General features: G+C 48.3%; 1 long non-coding RNA gene across 1 annotated transcript; it reads left to right on the plus strand.

Annotated features, from left to right (window-relative positions):
• The first annotated feature begins 11,721 nt into the window (after positions 1-11,721).
• LOC115385568 (uncharacterized) lies at positions 11,722-12,340 on the plus strand. Its single transcript, XR_003931148.1, has 3 exons — positions 11,722-11,812; positions 11,915-12,088; positions 12,224-12,340. It is a non-coding gene; the product is annotated as an uncharacterized LOC115385568 (long non-coding RNA).
• The last annotated feature ends 8,878 nt before the right edge of the window (positions 12,341-21,218 follow it).

Genomic DNA, 21,218 nt, shown 5'->3' on the forward strand with positions numbered 1-21,218 from the left:
TCCGTGAGCACCTAAGGGTGGCATTGCTAACGCTAGCGAGGGTTTCATGTTTGGTTTACGCACTTTTATACTTGCACTCCTGTAAGACACCGGGGGGAATGGAAGGAATCACCAAGTCTTTGTTTACCCCCACAGGGATTCTGAAAAACATTTATTGAGGTTAAAAAAAAAAAGTTGTATAGCTCTGCTTTAACAACAGGAATTAATAATAACAATAGTACAGCATTTAATTGCTATTGTACTTCATGTTCATAAAAAAAAAAAAAAAAAAAATGTCGCCAGAATTTTCTTTGTTTGCTTCACAAGGTGAGTTCCAAACAGATTCCATCTGACTGAATCACTGCTTCTTCTATGTGTCTGCATCAACATGAGCGTAATGAAAGAACCAGAGCTGCTAACTTTAGCTTAAGACACGTAAATGTCTCATTGTTACGTACTTCTGGCAGTGACTCAACATCTTGACTGTACTTGTTGTCATTTAATGAACTTCCTCACTGATCAGCAGCTGTTTGTAGTTTGCAGATGATACTGTGGTGATTGCAGTGTTGGGCAAGTTACTTTTAAAAAGTAATTAGAATTACAAATTACTTCTCCCAAAAAGTAATTGAATTATTAACTCAGTTACATCACCGTGAGAGTAACCAGTTACTCAGCAAAGTAACTGATGTTATTTTTCATGTTCTATACGTTACGACATTCCATAACATATATAACATCAAAGATGTTTATATCAACCGATTGAAGAATATAAACACTTTATACAGTATTTTAGAACATTTGGTATTTATTTGAACTAAATTGCAGCCTGTTAAAAAAAAACAAATGTAAACCTCTGGCCATTAAGTAGCGCAAATCTCTGTAACTGTACATTAGGTCTACTGTGTATGAGTGTACTTGGCATCAGTGTGTTCAGCTCAGCTTTGGTCGCCTGCTGCCCCAAAAAATCGAGCGTTGCTTGTTTTAACAGACCGGCTCCGTCTCCCTCCTGGCTGCATTTGGGCTCGGGCTTGGGTTAGCATGGGGTTAGCAGCAGCAGCAGCAGCAAGTGTCATGTTAGCATGAGTTGATGTGAGGTGCTTCATAAGGTTGGAGTTGCTCGAGACAGACGTGGATAAAGTCTTCCAGTGACACTTCTAGTTTCAGAACGCCACCTCTGAATGTCCTTGGCTCGAGCTTGTTGTGTTCACCGGTCAGCGCATGCAGCGAGTGAGACACGTGATCAGGGCATGATCCGCCCACCAGCCAATAGAGTATCTGCAGCTGACGTCACACACCGGCGTCGCAATGCATGCCGGGATGTCACCGCCATGTTGGAGTGAAAACAGTTGAGTTTACATGGGTGTGCTTTTCAATCCGACAGAGAACAATCATTTTAAAAGCATCTGCATACATGGACGCCAAATAAAGCGATCCATGTAAAGATGGAGCTAGAACTCTGGCTGCAAGTCCAAAGCTGGAGGATGTGGAGTCAGAAGTGATTCTATGTATCTTCTAAATATCTACATACTGTCTATGGCGTCCCCCAGGGCTCAGTGTTGGTACCTAAACTGTTTTTAATAGACCTCAATGACCTATGTAAAGTCTGTGATCTCATGAAACATGTATTATTTGCCAATGACAGAAGTATTTTAGTAATTAGTAGTTACTGGATGTAACTCCAGTTCTACGAGTAAGTGCGTGCCCGCCTACGGGCTTCGCTAGTGGCACACCTCCAATCTCTGTCCAATCCACTGAGACAATACAAAGCTCGACGCACCAATCCCCCGCACGCGATGGCGCAGCGCCACGCCCCACACCGAGGGTACATAACCTCGGATGGCGCTAAGCAAACCCTTCTTCTGACGTAGCAAAAACAAGGGAAGCAGACAGCTGGGCCAGCAGGTAGGCGGGCACGCACTTACTCGTAGAACTGGAGTTACATCCAGTAACTACTAATTCTACTTCGTAAGTGCTTAGCCCGCCTACGGGCTTCGCTAGTGGTACTCACCAAGGTGAAGGCCGTAGGTCGATGAATGTACTCCCAGCTGGCCTGCTGACGGGATTGGTGCGTAAGACGGAAGTAAACAAACCGTACGTCCAGAACGGCCGTAGAACTCCCGAAGGACGAGGCGGGCACCTAGCGACGTAGTGCGGCCCACGACGTACAAAGCATCGCCACAGCGACACACACACACGCCGGCCGGGAAACCACAGCAGCAGGCGGTGAAGGGAGGGACCCCTGGCCCACGTTCCACGCACGGGGAGCGGCAGCGAACCCAAAAACGGCAAGCGGCAGAACTCCTGCCCCTGCAACACCGTAAACAACATCCGCAGACCGCGGCAGAGCCGAGCGGCAGGCGGGGAACCCCTGGTCCGCGAGCCCACCTGGGACGCGGCAGCCAGGCCAGAAGGACCGAAACGGTTAGACGACCGAACTCCTGTTCTCGCCGAAAACCGACATGGCCACAGAGTCAGTGCACATATCCAACAGATACGAACGCACGAAGGTGGACGCAGAGGCCCAGGAGGCAGCCTGGCAGATGTCACTCACCGTGACCCCTCTGCACAGCGCCGCAGAGGCAGCCACACGTCGTGTGGAATGAGCACGAATCACTGCTGGTGGCGAGAGATTCTGTGCCTCGTAGGCAGCTGCAATAGCGCCCCCCACCCAGTGGGCGAGACGCTGAGAGGTCAGCGGGGAACCACGCCCCCGGGCTCCAAATCTCACAAACAGCTGGTCCGTGGTGTGAAAGCCAGCTGTGCGCTGGACATAAAGACGCAGAACCCTGACCGGGCACAGTGACCGCAGGCGTGGGTCGTCCCCAGACGAACCAGGCATGGAGTCAAGCGTCCTGATCCGGATCACTCGCGACCGGAAGTCCGAAGTGATCACCTTGGGATGAAAGGCCGGGTTAGGCCAGAGGTGCACGAGTCCCCCATCCTGGCTGAACACCATGCAGGATGGGTGGACTGACAATGCGCAGAGATCCCCAACTCTCTTGGCGGATGCTAGCGCCAACAAGATGGCGGCCTTAAAGGAGAGAAAGCGGTCCTCCGCCTGCTCCAAAGGCTCGAAAGGAGGTCCCTTAAGGCCCTCCAACACCACATGGAGGTCCCATGGAGAGACCACATGCCTGGGGGGCGGTCGCAACCGACACGCCCCGCGCAGAAACCGCTTCACAAGCGGGTGGCTGCGTGCAGAAAAGCGGCCGAAACCGCCGTGGCCCGCTGTGATGGCCGATGCAAACACCACCAGGGTGGATGCAGCGCGACCGCTGTCCAGCAGGGCCTGGAGGAACTCCAAAACTCCACCAATGGTGCAGGAGACCGGGTCCAAGCCCCTCTCCGAGCACCACGACGTGAAGAGCTTCCACCGAGACCTGTAGGCCTTGACAGTAGAGGGGGCCCTGGCACTCTGGATGGTGGACACCACCGCTGGGGGGAGGTCTAGTTCCACCAGCCTCACCCGCTCAGCCTCCAAGGCAGGAGCCTCCCGCCCAGGAAGGGGCGGGACCGAAGGGCGCCTCCTGCCTGCTGCAGTGCGTCGGGCCCGTCGGGAATCGGCCACGGGTCCCCGACTGCCAACTGAACCAGGTCCGGGAACCACCGCGCACTCGGGGTGTCCGGAGCCACCACGATCACGTGAAGATTGTGCAACCTCACCCTGCGCAGCAGCGGGGTCAAGAGGTGGACTGGAGGGAACGCGTACAGGATGCCCGACGGCCAGCTCCTGTGTGCGAAGGCGTCTATCCCTAGAGGGGGGGCGTCTGACGACCTGAGCGAGAACCAGAGTGGGCACTGTGCGTTCTCTGCACTGGCGAAAAGGTCTGCCACTGGGCATCCGAACCTGCGCCAGAGTCGGGCTGCGACCCACGGGGACAGGCCCCACTCGTCGTGGAGTGGGCCTCCCCGGGACATTTTGTCTGCACCGACGTTGAGGACTCCGGGCACGTGACGCGCTCTGAGAGACGCGACGTGCCGGTCCGCCCACCGGAGGATCTCCGCCGCTATGCGATGAAGAGGGGGAGACCGGGTCCCCCCCTGCCTGTTCAGGTACGCGACCACCGTAGTGTTGTCCGTCCTGATGAGCACATGGCTGTCCTTCAGCCTGGCTTGGAAATGGAGCAGGACCCTCTGCACCACCGTCATTTCCAGCACATTGATGTGAGTGGGAGTCAAATCCCAAGCACCGCCCACCGCGTGGTGGTCTAGGGTGCCTCCCCATCCCGCGAGAGACGCATCGGTGAACACTTTGACGTGATGCGACACGCAGCCCAGGGGAACTCCTTGCATTAGGAGAGCAGGATCCATCCAATAAAGGAGATCCTGGCGTGCTTGGGGCGGGATCGGGAACCGTTTGCATCCGTCCCACTTCCCCACGCAGCGGAGGCGTGCAAACCACCGTTGCAGCCTGCGCATGTGTAGAAGGCCCAGCCGGACCACTGGGTGGGCCGCGGCCATTAAACCCAGGACGGTCCTGATCAGACAAACCCCGACCAGGGGTGTGGTCACTGCAGACCTCAGGGTCGAGAGAAGGGAGGTCCGTCTCTCCTCGGAGAGGCGGGCAGTCATAGAGAGCGAGTCCAGCTCCAACCCCAGATAAGCCATGCTCTGAGCTGGGGTGAGTGCGCTCTTGTGTCGGTTCACCATGAACCCCAGGAGCTCGATGTGGTGCAGGACCTGGGTCATGTGCAGCACAGCATCCTGATGAGAGGACGCCAGTATGAGCCAGTCGTCGATGTAAGTGAGGATCCTCAGACCATGACGACGGAGGGGCTCCAACGCTGCTTCGACACACTTGGTAAAGGTGCGAGGGGCGAGAGAGTAGCCTAAGGGGAGCCGGTTGTATTGAAAATACCTGGTCCCCACGGCAAAGCGGAGGAAGGCTCTGTGCCTTCTGAGAATGGGGATGTGGAAGTAGGCGTCCGTCAGGTCGATCGAAGTCATCCAGTCCCCAGGTCGAATGCTCTCCAGGAGGTGTTTGACCGTCAGCATGCGGAACCTCCTGGTGGCTATGTGAGAGTTGAGGACCATCAGGTCCAGAATGGGTCTTACACCCCCGCTTTTCTTGGGGACCAAGAAGTAGGGGGAATAAAAACCCGAGTGCGCCTCTGTCGCGCTCAGCTCCGTGACCGCACCCCGGCGGAGGAGTGAGGCTACTTCTGCCTCGAGAGCGGCCGTCCCCGCAGGGCATGCGAGCCGCGTACGAAGGATGCCGTTGAAGAGAGGCGGACGACACTGCAGGGCATAACCGTTTGTCAGTGTCCTGGACAGCCAGGGAGAAAGCGGTCCCAACATAACACGCCACGTGTGAAACCGGAGCGTGAGTGGCTGTACCACGGCCAGCGGGGACGGCCCACCCGTCCTCCCGTCCTCGGGAGACGGGGGCCCCCGGCGAAAGGGCTGTGGAGCAGGCGTCCCCTGAATGAGAGCGGGCGGCCGCCAGGGGGCCGCGGACCGGCGCTTTGCTGGGGACAACCCGAGCAGAGGCAGCGCGATCCCGGAGTTTTCCGGGTCGCTGTCCTCGGTGCTGATGTCGGAGCCTTCCGGATCGCTGGCCGTGATGCTGAAGCCGGAGCCGGGACGCTCAATAGCGGGAGCCCGGAACGGCAGAGCTCCGCTGCTCCGAGGCTCCGCCGTGACAACACACGGGGAAGCCGAGGGAGCGCTGCCGGGAGCAACACCAATAAGGCCGGGATCGGGGCGCTTTACGGCGGACACCCGGGCCGGCGTGAGTCCGCCGCTCGGCGGAGAAACTCCGCTGGGAGCGGCATGAGTGGCGCCGGGGCTGGGGCGCTGCATGTCGGTAGCCCGTTGCGTAACTGCACCGCCGCTCTGACTCCTCCTCATGCTAACACGAGCGGAGGTCGGCGGACAAACGCTGCTGAGAGCGCTATGGGTGCGGCCGGGAACGGGATACCCCACGGCGGGGAGCCGGGCCGGGCCGGGCCGGAGCCGTCGCTCTGACGCTTCGAAATGCTCACTCGAGCCGAAGCCGGCGGAGAGTGCAGCCTGAAGCGTTTGCGGGGCGCTGAAAAGACATCAGCAGCGCACCGCTTGCGTGACGCACACAGCGGGAAAGCTAGCGGCTCCAGCGCGCTGCTATGCCCCGCGTCCGCAGCCGCATTGCGGCCAGAGCGCGAAGAAAGCGCCGGTGAACAGGCGGTTCCGTGCGCATTCCGCTCACCATCCTCAGCCGCCTTATCGCGGAGCGGGAGGAGGGAGGGAGAAGGGCCCAGCCGGGTTTTGCACTTTTCGATCATGCTAACACGGGGGAGAGGAGGGACTGCTGCTCTATGGAAGATGTAACGGGCCTGAGGGCCTTTATTTGCATGTTTGCTGGCAGGTGCGGGTCGAGCGGACGGGGCGCTCCGTGTCTCGGGAGCGCGGGGACCGTCTGGGCTGATCGGCGCCCCGGGAGGATCGGCGGAAAAGACGGTCCGGTCTGTCCAGGTGCCGAGGTGCTCCAAGGAGCGGGACGCCGCTGGTCCGCGGAGCGGCGGCGCTGCGGCGGCGGCTCACGGCGGGGCTGGAGGTGCGGGGCGAGCTGCTGCGAGCCTCGTGCTGCTGCCTCCAGGCGCTCGATGATCACCTGTATATCGGGCCCAAAAAGAGAAGAGGTGGACAGGGGGAGTCCCAGGACGCCCCGCTGGTCCCGCTCAGATAAAGAAGACAGACCAAGCCACAGGTGCCTCATGGCGAGCTGTGCGTTGGCCATGACGCGGCCTCCACTGACGGCGATGGCTCTGCACATGCGCATCAGGACTTCGGCCGTATTTTGGACTTCCACGATGTCTTCGGGGGAAAGCTGGGACTTCTCGTGGCAGATCTTGTCCACAGAGCCCAGGAGGAAGGTCATGTTATTGGCTAGGGTGAACGTCAGGTTGCCGCTAGCGTAGCCACGATCCAGGAAGCTCGCCATGCGCCTGTCCCTTTCCGACGGCAGCACGGGCTTTCCGCCGGGCCAGGCGGAGGATCGGGGGAGGAGGCACAGCCGAACGGAGTCCTCAATGGCAGGCACTCCGGAGACCGGCGGCCAGCCCTCCACACAAGAATACTCCCGGTAGCCCTTCACCGTACCCTTGGCGGCAAGTGGCGTACCCCAGTCCCGCTGCACGTGAGCTTGAAACGACGGCACGGCGGGACATAGGACCGCAGTCCGGGACCAAGCCCGTGACCGGGTTGCCAGCCCGAGTGCAAAATCACGCTGCACCGGCTCCGGAGGCTGCGGCGGCAGCGCGAGGCCGGTGCGCTCGGCGGCTGAAGTGAAGAGCCCCGCGAGGTGCTCCACAGGCTCACGGGGGAGACGGGATGCGGTGGAGGCGGAGTCAAACAGAATCGAACTCCGTGACACAGACACGCTGCTGCTGCTGCTGCTGCTGACGACGCTGCCGCGGATCTCGGCCCAGTCGCAGGCGGCGGCGGCGGTCTCCTCGGCGTCGTCCTCACCGGCAGGAGCCGGGGAGGTTGCGCCCAAGAAGGCTGCTCGCCGCTGGCTCTCTTCGAGCGGCAGCGCGAGGCAGGCCGTGCAGGAGGTCCGCTGGCGGTGATGCTGCCAGCCAAGGCAGAGGAAGCAGAGCTCGTGACAGTCCTGCACGATGAGCGGAATGCCGCAAGAGCGGCAGAAGAACGGCCCGACGCCCGATGGCGACTGGTCCCGGGCCGGCGAATCCATCCTAGTTGAATCTTGATCCGGAGAATAGAGGCTTCTTAGTCTCATGGAGATGCTGAGAAAGAAGAAGGGTTTGCTTAGCGCCATCCGAGGTTATGTACCCTCGGTGTGGGGCGTGGCGCTGCGCCATCGCGTGCGGCGGATTGGTGCGTCGAGCTTTGTATAGTCTCAGTGGATTGGACAGAGATTGGAGGTGTGCCACTAGCGAAGCCCGTAGGCGGGCTAAGCACTTACGAAGTAGAACTGGCAAGGATTGTTAGCATCTTTTGGACCTAATTACTTTGGACCTACTTCAGAGCTAAATAAAATAAAACGATAGCTTTATTCAAAAATAATTTATTATTACATATGTGAAAAAACAATGATTTTATAGAAAATACAAAGCAATTAATCAGGCAAAGCTGAAAATGGAGTGTATAAATAGAGAAAGAGTGAATCAAAACTATAGCTGGGCTGTTCATGGTGATAACATGCTGCATTATTGCTAGACTCTTACCACGCAAACAAACAAACAAACAAAAAAAAGACGTCGTTAATCTATGCTTTTCAAAGTTGGGTCTGGGAGCTGGGTCAACACGTGCATGCTATGAAATTCACTTTGATCTATTTTAGTATGGACGTGTGCCTGGCCCAGCCTGGCTGAATAACGCTGTGGGGGGCGTGAACAAGCCGAACCTGTCCTGCACCCCGAGAGTCTCACTGCGCTGCAGCTGAGCCTCAAAAAAACACACGGGCTTATTGCAGTGAAACACGGTCCATTCCTCATTATTTGCCATATTTAACTCGGCCGAATTATCAGAAAAAAATCACGAGGAAAAGGTTGGTATAAGGCACAAGCTGAAGTCAGGAGCACAAATATGAAAAAAATGAAAATTAAACTTGTTGTGAGATTTAAGTTTAATGTCACCATGAGGCTACCGTAGCCAGTGCAGGAGTGTTTTACAGATGACGTCAACCACCACACTTAAATCACGTGTTTTGCTGGCGCAACGTTTCGGCCCGCTGGGGCTTTTTCTGGCACTGAAAACACGCAAAATAAAGTACATTTCCCTTCAACGCACAATCTGGCTTAATAAAGGTCAGTATGAGGCACAATTCGGCGTGACTGAATTTCGGCTGTCTTCTCTGAGGGTCGGAGATTGAATGAAGTTTGAGGAAGTGGCCTCATACAAAACTTACATTTTTCATCTGCTTTGCTCTTGGTGGTGTGTGTGTGTGTGTGTGTGTGTGTGTGTGTGTGTGTGTGTGTGTGTGTGTGTGTGTGTGTGTGTGTGTGTGTGTGTGTGCGTGCGTGTTGGGGGGACAATCTTGGTAAAGACTTGGTATTTTAAGCTATTATAAATCATATTTGATGAATTGTAAAATTATTATGTAACACACACATTTTGAATGGCCTCGGCCGACTTAAAATGAGCCATTTTAATCGCAATTAATTGCGATTAACTCCAGGATTGGGGTGCAATTAATTGCGATTAAGTAATTTAAATTTCTTATTTAATTTAATCGTTGCACAGACCCCTCAAACCCAGGACACTCACTGTTCTCCTGGTTTTAGGGTCAAGTTGAGCTGACAGCAGAACAATCACCACAGTATCATCTGCAAACAACAAACAGCTGCTGATCAGTGAGGAAGTTCATTAAATGGCAACAAGTGACGTCAAGACGTTGAGTCACTGCCAGAAACACGTAACAATGAGACATTTACGTGTCTCAAGCTGAAATTAGCAGCTCTGTTTCTTTCATTACGCTCACATTGATGCAGACACATAGAAGAAGCAGTGATTCAGTCAAATGGAATCTGTTTGGAACTCGCCTTGTGAAGCAAACAAAGAAAATTTTGACGACAATGAGAACTTAGTTTCTTTATGAATGTGTAAAGTACAACAGCAATGAATGCATTACTGTTGTTACTATTAATACCTGTTATTAAATGTAAGAATAGAGCAGAGACTATTGTGGGTTTAACAAAAACAAGCTCCAGTTGCTTTCCTTCATTTGAGACATGAACAAAGTGTGATTCCTGACAATGAGCAAGTTCATACAAGAGGCTAAAAGTGTGTAATTCAAACTCATCTAAAATCTAATGATTCAGGAGAACAAATTGTTAGATAACTAAAACAAGTCAGACAAAACAAGAAATATTGTGGAAAAAAGTTTAAATTTGATGAAAAAGTCTCAATTCTGACAAGAAACGAAACATTGATTGTCAAAAGACCAATGAAAGAAGAAAACAACACGTATATAAAGTTCTCAGAAATCCCATCTGGGGCCATCAACAGACGCAAACTCCTTTCCAAACCGTTGAGAACCTGTTTTGACCATTTCTGACAAAGACCGAGCTTAAAGACAAAAATATCGGCGATGATGAAGACATAAATACTGACAGGTCAAGCTTGGTTTGTGTGACGCACAAAATGTGCCAAGATAAATTGTAGTGTCACTGAAATAAAAACAGCACCAGCAGGAATTCGTCACAGTTTAAACAACCTCGCCCTTATTTACTCAACCGAGAAAATTCCGCTCTCATTACGGTTGATCCAAAAATTATACCAAGTCTTTACAAACTACAGTCATCTGATTTGAAAACACGTCTGATAATTACACAGAAAATAGAATTTAGTCATTTTTTGAAAGAGAAAAGGTGAAAAGAAAAGCTGGCTAGCTTCAAAATGATAATTTCAATGTTGTTTCTGGGTCTGGGTGACAATTATATATTTATAATGTATTTATAGATTTATATTATAAATCTAAAAATGATATTCCGACAAAAGGTTTAAAAAATTAGGAAGAGAAATTATAATTTTGAACAAAAAGCTAAAAATTTGATGTAAGATTTTGATTTTAATTAAATATGAGTATTTTATGTCTTCTGAGATTTTTATTCCACAACTTTTTTGTGGCTGATTACATTCTAGTATTAATCATAAGTGATTAAAGGGACTTACGGCAAGATTTGTGAAAAACGACACATGCATTTCCAGTTTATTCAATGCTAACGGGCCCTGAAGCATTAAAAACCTAAAATACCAGGGCAATCCGCGTATCTGTCTGTTGCCTTATACAGGCTGTGTGCCGCAGAATTTGTTGCTGTTCGGGGTCTGAATTTCCCGCGTAATCGTGGGGATGTGACGTAAATTGACGCTGTATGCGCGTTGCTGAACAGGAAGAACATGGTCGCCGTGGACACGGACTCAAACACTGCATCCCTGGTTCACACAGGACGCACCGCGCGCGGAAGCGACAGCGTCGCACACCGAGTATCGGATCCGCGCCCCCGTTGACCTGTCTGACGGTTCATACAGGAGGTGCGGGGCGGCTCGCGCAGCGCACCCGCTCCGCTCCTCTCTATTTTCTCCGCGAGCCCCGAAAGCCGACAGCGCCATTTATCAAGCTGGATCAAGCAGATCGCACCAGACAGGAAGTCGGGAACGGAAAATACGAGAAAATCCGGTCAATTCTCAAATTAAAATAAAGTAAAATAACATGAATTATGTTGCTTTTCGGTTTTCCTTTTAAAAGCATTTTATTTGTTTCTTTTCATATTGTTTTCTCAAATTTCTGTATAAGTCCTCTGTGTTGTGTTTTAAAAGCAATGAATAATCAGTTCGACATGTGTCAACAGTCATTGACGTAGAGAAATAAAAGGTGTCTGGAAGTTAATGGAGAACAATCAGGGTGTGGTGAGGCCGCTGTCACTAACAGTACGTAAATACAAGAAAGGGCGTGTTTAGAAGGAGACGCTTGGAGTCCCTTCTTCTCTAACGTATTGTCTTTTTTTCTGGGTGTGCTCACAGTGAAGGGGTATAAATACAGCCTGGACTTTACCAGCTGCATTCATCGTCCAGGAAAAGTGACCGACAGGACGAAACTCCTCATCATGATGAAGCTGATTCTTACTCTGACTCTCCTCTGGGCGTTCTCCACAACAGGTAACTGCTTTCATTCACTTCAGTGGATTATCTGAGCTCATTGAAGTAGCTGGATGAAGACAAAAATTCTAAAAAATACTAAAAGTGTGTGTGTGAGGATGTCATTGATCTTTCCTGTTTTTCTCTTCAGCTCAAGCACTTCAATGTCAAACCTGCACTGATGAGGAGTGTTCATCATCACCCTTATTGACCTGCGCCTCAGAGACCATGTGTGTAACAGCCAATATTCAAGGTAAACTGTTCTTCATCTCTATTCTTCCTCAGTGAAATACATTTACTGCAGCGTTCTGTCAGCTGTTCATCAACTATAACAAGGTGATTTTTCACTCTGTAGTTACCCCAATTGGATCTTCATCTTCAACTGAGACAATCTTCAAAGGCTGTGCAGCATCCTCTGTTTGTCCAACCACTGGAAATCGAACATTTTCAGCAGATGCTGCAGCTGGAAGTGTTCTGGCAGCTGCCAGATGTTGTGACACTGATGACTGTAATGGAGAAACTCTTCCTGGTGAGTACTGTTGAAGCCTCGTCTGTCTTCTGAAGGAGACACACAAAGTAATTTGATATAACGAAACAAATACTGATGTTGTGACACTGACATGTTCGCTGATCTTTTAAGAAAACTTGTTCTTTAATGTTTCAGCACCGACTCCTCAATCAGAGAACGGTGGACAGTGTTTCACCTGTTTCCCTGGTCAACCTGAATGCCAGAGTATATCAAGATGTGAAGGAGTGGAGGATCGATGCTTTCAGGGAGCTGGTGAGTTGTAACATTATACTTCAAATATGTATTTCTCACATTGGATAAAAAAAACTTGCCGTGGAAGTGTAGCGATTTACAATTGTACAAGAACACAAAGATTTTTTTTAACCAAATCACCATGAAACTCATCTGAACAAGCTCAGGTTCTACATTAAATGAGCATCATGTGAGAACTGTTGGAATTAGTTCTCTGAGATATTTTCACTGATGATGAATTTTGATTTTCTTCCACAGTCACGACCAGTTCTGGGAATTCTCCACTGTTTGGTTGTATATCTCAAAGTATTTGTGAAGCTGCTTCAGATCTGGCGACGTTTCCATTACTGCAAAGTTTTGGCACAATCACCAGTGGACCCCTCTGTTGTCAAGGAGACCGATGTAATGATGGCACGCTAACAACTGCTGCCCCAACAACTCCTGCCCCAACCACTGCTGCCCCAACCACTGCTGCCCCAACCACTGCTGCCCCAACCACTGCTGCCCCAACAACTCCTGCCCCAACAACTCCTGCCCCAACCACTGCTGCCCCAACAACTGCTGCCCCAACAACTCCTGCCCCAACAACTCCTGCCCCAACAACTCCTGCCCCAACCACTCCTGCCCCAACAACTGCTGCCCCAACCACTGCTGCCCCTACGACTGCTGCTGCCCCAACCACTGCTGCCCCAACAACTCCTGCCCCAACCACTGCTGCCCCAACCACTGCTGCCCCAACAACTCCTGCCCCAACAACTCCTGCCCCAACCACTGCTGCCCCAACCACTGCTGCCCCAACCACTGCTGCCCGAAGAACTCCTGACCCAACAACTGCTGCCCCAACAACTTCTGCCCCAACTGCAACTGCTGCACCCGTAACAAACAGTGGATCATCTGGTTCTGGTGGATCTGGTAGCACCACAGCTTCAACATCAGGTTCAGGAAGTGGATCAGGATCAGGATCATCAAGTTCTGGTGGGTCTGCTGCACCTTCAACAACTTCCCCACCCATTACAAACAGTGGATCATCTGGTTCGAGTGGCTCTGGGAGCCCTACATCCTCTACCTCAGGTTCAGGCAGTGGATCAGGATCAGGATCATCAGGCTCTGGTGGATCTGGTAGCACTACAGCTTCTCCATCAGGTTCAGGCAGTGGATCAGGATCAGGATCATCTGGTTCTGGTGGATCTGGTAGCACTACAGCTTCAACATCAGGTTCAGGAAGTGGATCAGGATCAGGATCATCTGGTTCTGGTGGATCTGGTAGCACTACAGCTTCAACTTCAGGTTCAGGAAGTGGATCAGGGTCAGGATCATCTGGTTCTGGTGGATCTGGTAGCACCACAGCTTCAACATCCGGTTCAGGAAGTGGATCAGGATCAGGTTCTGGTGGATCTGGTGGGTCTGCTGCACCTTCAACAACTTCTCCACCCCTGACAAACAGTGGCTTATCTGGCTCTGGTGGATCTGGTAGCACTACAGCTTCAACATCAGGTTCAGGCAGTGGATCAGGATCAGGATCATCTGGTTCTGGTGGATCTGGTAGCACCTCAGCTTCTACATCAGGTTCAGGCAGTGGATCAGGATCAGGATCCTCTGGCTCTGGCGGGTCTGGTAACACTACAGCTTCTACCTCAGGTTCAGGCAGTGGATCAGGATCGGGATCCTCTGGCTCTGGTGGATCTTCTACAACTTCTCCACCCTCTGCCACGCTGTCCACTGTCAGTGCAACAACTGCTGGTGTCAGCTGTATCAGTGCAGGGCTGATCCACTTGCTGCTGGGACTCCTGATGTTTACCATCTGTCAGAACCTTTAGAACCAGGAACACTGAGGGAAGAAGCTCAACAGTAAAACGTCTCACAGACTCTTGTTCCCAACAAACTTTCAATCCTGGACCCTTGAACCAGATCCACATTGAAAAAGTTTTGTTTGTTTGTTTTTCGTTTCTGTTTTCTGTTACTTCAGAATCAAACTTGATGAATTTGAAGTTATTTATTCAATCATGATGAATATGAAACATATGTATTTATCCGTCACACAGCATTCTTATTTATTCTATTCTAACAGTGTTTAAAAAGGAATTCTGAGTATTTAAGTTATTTAATGGATGGAGCATCGCTCAATATTGTCCTCAGTGTTAGTCCAAAATTTTCTTTGTATGTGTTCACAGGAGCAATATTGGTTTTTCAGACTTGCGTGATTTTTCTATGAATGGTTTTCTGTGGTTGAAGAGATTAAATCTTGATGATCTGCAGAGTCCATGAATAAAGACCACATTGTGAAGACTAATTGTTGGCTGAGCTTCTCTTTATTTAAAGGTCTTTTGCTCTTTTGTCCCATTTGGAAGCTCTCATTGGACAAAGAAACAAAGTTGCAAAATAAAAGGCAATTTGTTGTTGTCAATATGTTGAAATTTAAAGTATTCACATTTCCTTGATGCTGAGTAACATTCAGTTCTTTAGATCCACCAATCAAAACTCAGTGTGCCTTCTGAATTTTCTCATGACAGCAATTTGTCCGTGGCTCTGAATTCTTCAGTCCAACTACAAATGCCTTCAGAACCAGAAACAACTACGTCCAGAAGTCTTGAAATAATTTACATTGCTTTTTTTTTTTTTTACTTGTGTGTCGCAGAGATAGATTGGGAAAGTGTATTTGAGAAAATATTAAGTAGAATCTGCTTTGTCCTCTTTGGTGAATTTATTTTTTGGTTTATCACATTGTAACAGAAGTTATGAGAAAGTTGTGAGAACGTTCTTGGAGCAAATCAAGGACTTTTGGTGAAATCATTTCAGTAGGATGCTTCAGGAGGAGACTGAGAGGGAATCTTAGTGATGAACAGCATCAATGGCCACATTTACATGGGCCCAAAAATCCTCCGTACAATCAGATTGTGAGGTGAAGCGAATTGTAAATGTGTCATATGAACACCTGACTGGATCCGCTTCACTCGGAGCGGATTGTCTTTCGGATCTAATTGCACAAGGTAGTCTACACCGATCAATAATCTGCTCCGTGTCTCATACATATGGTCCTTGACAGTAGAGCAGAATAAACGGGATTATTCGTACTGCACATTAAATCCCTCATACGTAGTAATGTATGATATGCGCAGTAAACGGGAAGCAGGACAGTCAAAAACAAGAAGAAGAATTCAACGGTGGTTGAGAAACACACACAAAAAAAAAAAACCTGGGAGAAAAAACACTGGAGAGGCGAGATGGCTGCAAAACATGCAACAAAGAGCTCTGTGTTCGACTACCGACGGACCGCCCGGCCGGTGTTTTGGATTAACTGCGGAGTGGCGTCCCGAGACACCGAGACAGCAGGATGCGGCGCTCGGCTGGGTGGTACTCCGGCCGGGGGGGCGCTTGTTCTATGAGCAGCGTATCATTTAGATGTTGGAACATTTTTTGAGCAGATATCCAGCAGATAAAAACACATTGCTTGGCGGTCAGGACTTCTGGCTGTAAAACTAAAGAGAGACTTTTTGCACATGTTACGGGATGACAAATAATCCACTTCACCCAGGGTCCTTGTAAATGAGGATTCACCGTGGATCGCTTGTATACCGTCCATGTATACACGTGCATTTAACGCAATTGTTTTGATCGGATTGAAAAGAACACCCATGTAAACTGGGCCAGTGTCTCTTCAGTGGGCAGTGACTTGACTGGATTTTCAGCTGCAGCCTCCCTCTTCTGGTCACTGGTGGGTGGAGGACAGAAAGACAGAAAAGGAGGTCACAGAGCGACAGATTTTCAGTTGCAGATTATGAGGACGAATACAGAGTTAACATACAAATGAAAAGCAATGTAAAAGTAATTATAATAAAAAAAATGTTTAAAATGAATTCCAAAATGACACCGCCATCTATAAAGGCTTTGAGAAGTCTACAGGTTCTGTCAAAACAAGGTTTTTTCCTCCTCTACAGTAACGGTGCGTTTCCACCGGACGCGATTAACGCGACTGCATTCGCACGACAAATGACACCGCGCTGCACTAGACGCACCAGTTTTATCGCTGGTGTGAATTCATTCGCGCGACGCGTCACGCTGGTACAAATATGCAACACAGAACTTCCTGCAGAAACATCACAGCTCCTCATCACCGTCTCCTGCACAGCAGCAGTGGACAGGACTCTTCTGTTTGTCCCACAGTCCTGTGTGCACCCGGCTGTCCGTCTGTGGTGTGTGTGTGTGTGTTCTGTAGCAGAGGGTATCAACTTTATGCCAAGAACACACAGGTCAGACCTGGCTTACAATTAGGACAAAAGGCAGATAGTGAATTACAATGAATTTATTGACTTATTTACAGTAATAAAACTATTTCTTTTGTTTCCACAAAACTCTAAAACCAACAATGAATAGCTCGCACTATAAAGTTAATTAGGAAATACAAAAAAACCCTCAAATTAGTAAAGCAAAATAGTAAATCAAATTAATACACAACTCAAATTAACAAAATCCAAAGGTTAAACAAACAAAACTGTAAATCCTATATACCTAAGTGCTAAGTGCCGTGCGTTCATTAAAAGTGGTTTGTGCGTCTATGTGGCATGAAATGCAGGGTGAAGTGTTTTCTGTTGGACTGTTAGAGCATTCAGTATTTTATTTTTTAAATTCTAAAACAAGAAATGAGCATAATAGAGCCTCAGTGGCTAATTCCCTTTTTTATCTATTCTCAGCTCCAGCTACTCAGCCAGCAACAAAAACTGAAGACAGTCTGCAAAAAGAATGTGCATATTAGCCCACAAATCACAATCAGCTGGTGTGTACAACCCGGCCTCCCCATTTACCTCTTGAGTCCTCATCAGAGCCCACATCTCTGCAGAGGACTTCACCCCCGGCACACAACCTGTTGCCCACACTTACAGTCACAACAATGCTCTTTAACAAATGCTTGCTCATAAAAGAAACAAAATGTACTCACAACTTTAATGCTGTGAGATCCTGACCAGAGCCACGCGACTTCCCCAGCGCTTCTCCTGTTTGTCGCACACCTGAATAATAATATAATAACTAATCAGGGTAGAGAAGACGCTGCCTGACTTGCAATTGTGGGAATTTACTCAGTTGCAAAACCACCAGGTCACAGTTCCATTCCTTAAACCTCTGATAAAGCGGTCAATACGGGTTTCAGATTAACTGGTGACTGACTTCCTTTAGCATTTCCTGCTGCTGCTGCTACTGGCAGCAGATGTTGAAATTAGACTCATAAAAGGTCGAATACGGCTTTTTTGTATGGTTGTTAACATCTATCAGCAACAACCCACATAGCAGAGACACTTGGGCCACATCTGGCTGGAAGCTGGCACAGGTGGCATTCGGTCGGCACTGGCATACAGCATGTGAACCAAACGTGGCCCAGATGTGGCGGAGGTGGTGCCGTCTTTAAGGTGGCAAACCGAATGTGGGCCAGATGTTGAGTTTAATATGTGGCCCACGTGTCAAAAAAGAGCGGTGGGCCACAGGTGGCATTCAGTTGGTATCACTTTAAGGTGGAAAAAAAGATGTGGGCCAGATGTTAAGTTTAGTATGTGGCCCACATATCAAATTTGAACTGTGGGCCACATGCGGCCCGGGTCTGTTCTTCATGTAAAGATAAGCTCACAGTGACAGATATTATTGTTTGTACCAAATGCAATAAAACTTAAATTTCAGGTGTGAAATACCATTAACTTTAATTGGCCTCTTTTAATGCACAATATTTTTGGCCTACTTCTAGAGGCTGATCAATTTATTTGTGCTCTCATTCATGTCGTTCATTCTGTGAAATCTGACAAAGATTTTAATTGTTTTTAATGTATGTTGACATTTCAATAACATCATAGACAAATAAAAATCACACTTTTTCCTGGAGAAGATTTTGGGCCCATTTACTATCATTAAAACCACTCATTTTCATTCTAGCATACAGCATACATAATATATATAACTTCAAAATTACAGATTTGTTACTGCTGTAGCCTACTATTTGCTTATAATATATTTTTTGCTATTCAAACTTAAATCTGAAAAAAGTACAACATTCATGACTATTTTATAAAGTGAAGCATTAGCCACAGCATCATTGAAAATCAAGAATACTTAAATCAAAAGCAGAGGGAGTCTCGAGACTCACCTACACAGCCCTTTTTTATATGTTGATAATAAAACCATCTAGTGCATGGATAAGATGCTTTTTAAACAGGAAAAAAACCTGTTGTTGTGAATACATATGAGAATGAAGGACTCAACTTCATAGACTTCGATACTCTAAACAAAAAATTTAAGATTAAATGTGTCAAGGTGTTGTGAAAAAATGTGGATTTTTATTTCTAGCCATGCTATCTGGTTGGAGGCCGAACATTTCCTCTAGAGTGTAACTATAACATTGAAAAAAATCCTGTTCATCTTTCAAACTTCCATAAACAAGTTTTACTTGCTTGGTCCTTCTATAAATTTCTTCTTTTAAAATTGTACACCGTTAAAAATAATTCTACCAATTAGTCATGATAAATTAAGAATTTTAGTCAGCAGGACTTCAAATTATTGAAACAGTTGTGGTAACTCAAGATGTTATGTTTATGTTGTGTTCACTAAAGAAAACTTTCCAAACTTATTAAAACGATTCCTGTGGAATTAGGAATTTGAACCGATGATACTTTTCCTCATTGGACATCTCTGATGACGTCAGCACGTTGAACGTGCATCAAACAGCCCGGCGGTTCTGCTGTCCGCCAGTTTCTGCAGCTGCACGCGACGTATTCCTTCAGTCTGGCTTCAGTCACGCTCACATATTCAGAAAAGGTAAGTCACCGTATGATATGAATACTACCCAGAGGTTTTTTCTTGCCTTTAAATTGTTAAGTTATTAGAAGGCTAAACGTGAGACTTTTAGCTAACTTTTAGCTATGCTAACTGGATCGTCTCAAGACAACGAGCGGGACACTCTTTGCGTTTTTAAACATGTTAATTCACAACTTGTCCCAGTGAATGACATGAATCCAGCCTGCTCTGTGCAGACTGCACCATGAAAACGCCAGTTGAATTAAAGCAGACAACGTTTGACGACGTTTGTGGGTGCGGGGGAGATGGCGTGGCAGACGGTCGGTTTGTGTGCTCGGGGTGTGCACGGAGAGGAGTGCGCGGATGGGGGGTCACGTGGGGCACGCGGGTGGGGGTGCAGGAGCAGAGTGTGCAGGCGGGAGGATTAAAACTGTCAATCTTGTACATCTGTCAGAACAGATTCCATGCATGTTTCTGACATTAGAAGGCTAATTCAAAAACAAGCATTTTTCAGTTTTAAGTGAAAATGGTGTTCACTATTTTTATTAAATTAAAGGTCCAAGTCTTCAATTTAGTTGAGGAATATACAGTACAATGCTGCTGCCCTCAGCCCACCTAAAATATTTTTCAGCTTTTAAGTCCTGCAAATTGTTGAATTTGACACAAAAACTATATTATCAGTGCACTAGTAGGCACGTGTATGTGCATGCCTCTAGAAAATCAAAACAGTTATGATTGTTGAGTGTACTGTAACCATTGTCACTGTACTAATATGGGATTTTATGTTGTAGCTCATCGTATTTGCTCCACCTGGCTGCTTCATGGATGAGATGGACAGGTAAGTTTTGCACTTCTGTCAGGGAAACCCAGAAGAACACTTGAACACTAGAGAACCAGCCGTGGTCATGATGGAAGAAGTTTAGCTCTCCTTTGCATTTACAGTGATTGTGTGTTTTTTCAAGTCTCAAAAGTCTCTCCAAACCCATGTGAGACAACATGGATTTAGCAGGAGCAAACCAGTGGACTTTAGAGTTAAATGTCTTTTTTGGAACTTGCAGACAAGTAAAAACTCTAACAGTGCTTTTTTTGTTTTTCTTTTTATCTTTGAGGAGCCCACAGACATGGAGGACGACATGACGAGGGGACTGAACGTGGGAATCCTCAGAATACCAGAAGGGGAGGATCTGACGGACCTGGCTGTGGTGCAGGAGGATCAGATCATCCTGCATGGCGTCAAGGACTACTCACACTACTCTGCTGTTTGGACTGCTGTATGTGCTCAACATCCACTATACTCTATACTACCACTATACACTATACTACATCGAATTGTTCTGTTGTATTCATTTCAGTAAGAGTAACTTCTGCTTTGTCCAGTCCTTCACAAGTTTTCCACTTACCCCAAACTTTATTTCTGCTGCTTCATTACTGTTTTCAACTACATATCTCACTTTTGGGGGGCATTTGTATTCAGTATGGGATATATGTTGTATAAAACTTTTGCTTTGCTTTTAAAAATGTATAGTATTAAACTTGTTAATTTTATATACTGTTTTAAGATGATATTGTAATTGTATCAATAAATAAATATTTGAAACTGTCATTGTTGGAGCATTTTGTTTTCTGGGCCAAATACGGCAAGTGAGTGTATGAAAGAAGTGGCCCGGTTACGGATTAGTTGAGGCTGACATCTGGAACCAGTTCTGAAACTTGTCTGGTCCTCCTTCGGGCCAGCTGTGGTCATACAGGTGGTTGACGTCTGGAAGAAAAACTAAAACTTACCTCGCCCAACACTGGGCCAGGACAGGGCCACATATGGCTAAATAGGTGTCTGAGACATGGCACAATCATGGGCAATATGTGGCAACCAGAGGTGGCCCTCCCAAGTGCCGTAATTCATTGCGGTATGTGGGCCAAGTGTAAGTGAGAAGTGTGGGCCACTACTGGGCCAGACTAATTTTGCTATGTGGGAAGGGACGTGAAAGAAACTCAGTCGCCAGTTAATAGGGAAACCAGTTATTCCAAAACACCGGCTCCGCTCCGGGTTCTACGCACCTGTCCTCCGCTAGTTATCTGCTGCATTCAGGAGACTGGAGCTGCTGCGGAAAACTGAAACTCAGTTGTTTAC

Source organism: Salarias fasciatus, unplaced genomic scaffold (assembly GCF_902148845.1).
Source record: "Salarias fasciatus unplaced genomic scaffold, fSalaFa1.1, whole genome shotgun sequence".
Lineage (NCBI taxonomy): Eukaryota > Metazoa > Chordata > Actinopteri > Blenniiformes > Blenniidae > Salarias > Salarias fasciatus.